Here is a 1923-nt window from a genome sequence, read left to right on the forward strand (position 1 = left end):
TGGAACAGGTAGCTAACAGAGGTTTGCTTTAAAGGATGAAAATGGAAATATTAACAATAGAAATAGAGTAACGAAAATTTCAGAGGATTTCCATACAATGCTGTACCATTTCGATATAAAGAATAACTTTGCCAATAGAAATAATGAAACCCCTGAGCCGATACCAAACGTAACAGTAGAATTAAAGAAAGCATTAAAGGCCATGAAAAGAGGCAATGCCGCATTAGAGGATGGCTTAACAATTAATTTAATAATAGATGGAGGAGATTTCATAGTAGTAAAAGTGACTGAACTTACGCAAGAATGCTCTATAACCAAAGCTTAGAAAAATTTTTATCATTAGCCAAACGCCAGAGGATTTGCAGAGCTTGCTTATCTGAATGCATGATATATCACATGAGGTTGGATTCAAGATAAATAGAAGAAAGACAGAGATGATGAGAACGGAATATGAAATGGAAGATGAAATGTTATTGGAAGGGGAAAGGATTAATGAGGTGGAATCATTTAAATATTTATGAAATGTGATCGCTAATACAAAATCTTTAGAATTAGAGTTCATTGAAAGATTGAAAACAAGGATATCACACAATGGCTGGGGTACGTAAAGTTTGGAAATCAAATCTCCTGAAAATACATATAAAAATCAGGCTATATATCAGTTTAGGTTGGCCAGGACACCAGCCACCCGTTGCGATACTACCGCTAAATAGGGTTGGGGTCCTTTGACTGGCCAGACAGTACTACATTAGATCCTTCTCTCTGGTTACGGTTCACTTTCCAATTGCCTACACATACACCGAATAGTCTGGCATATTCTTCACAGATTCTCCTTTGTCATCATACTGTACACCTGACAACACTGAGATTACCAAACAATTCTTCTTCACCCAAGGGGCTAGCTACTGCAATGTAATTATTCAGTGGCTATTTTCCTCTTAGTAAGGTAAGTAGAAACTCTTTAGCTATGGTAAGCAGCTCTTCTAGGAGTACACTCCAAAGTCAAACCATTGTTCTCTAGTCTTGGGTAGTGCCATAAACTCTGTGCCATGGTCTGCCACTATCTTGGGTTAAAGTTCTCTTGCTTGAGGGTACACTCGGACACACCATTCTATCTAATTTCTCTTCCTCTTGTTTTGTTAATTTTTAAGGTTTATATAGGAAATATTTGTTTTTGGTATTGTTGTTGTTCTTAAATTATTTTATTTTTCCTTGTTTCCTTTCCTCACTGGGATATTTTCCCTTTTTGAGGCCCCTGGGTTTATAGCATATTGCTTTTCCAACTAGGGTTGTAGCTTAGCAAGTAACAATAATAACAATAATAACATTGTATGGACATGAGTCGTGTAATGATAATGAAACAAGATCCAACAGATTTTGTAGATTTGATAGAAAATTCCCTCAGAAGAATATTGGGAGATGACTGTCAGGACAGGATTAGTAATGAATCTATTAGAGAGATTACCCAAGTGCCATATGTGTACGAGATCATGGTGAGGGGTAGATGGAGATGGTTTGAGCATGATCCATGCACTCCCCAAGAGAGATTGTTTTACTAAAATTTCAACTGAGCTCCACAAGGTACTAAAAGAGTTGGAAGACCAAGGCCTACATTGCTGAGGGCTATGAAGCTTGAAGTAGAGGAGAACTAATGGAGAAGTATTGAATTAAAAGCTCAAGATAGAGATGACTGTCGAAATCTAACTGGGCCCCTTTGTGTCAGTAAGCGTAGGAGGAGATGATGATGATGATGGTGATGATGATACTAATTCACAAAGAGGAACGCACAAAAGATCTGAAAAATTACTGTCCAATAAGTTTAGTCTCCGTAATATATGATATATTTACAAAGATCATATTAGGCTTAATAAAGAAACAGCTAGACTTTCATCAGCGAAGAGAGCAGGCATGCTTTAGAAGTGG

This window comes from Palaemon carinicauda, chromosome 1 (assembly GCF_036898095.1).
Source record: "Palaemon carinicauda isolate YSFRI2023 chromosome 1, ASM3689809v2, whole genome shotgun sequence".
Classification (NCBI taxonomy): domain Eukaryota; kingdom Metazoa; phylum Arthropoda; class Malacostraca; order Decapoda; family Palaemonidae; genus Palaemon; species Palaemon carinicauda.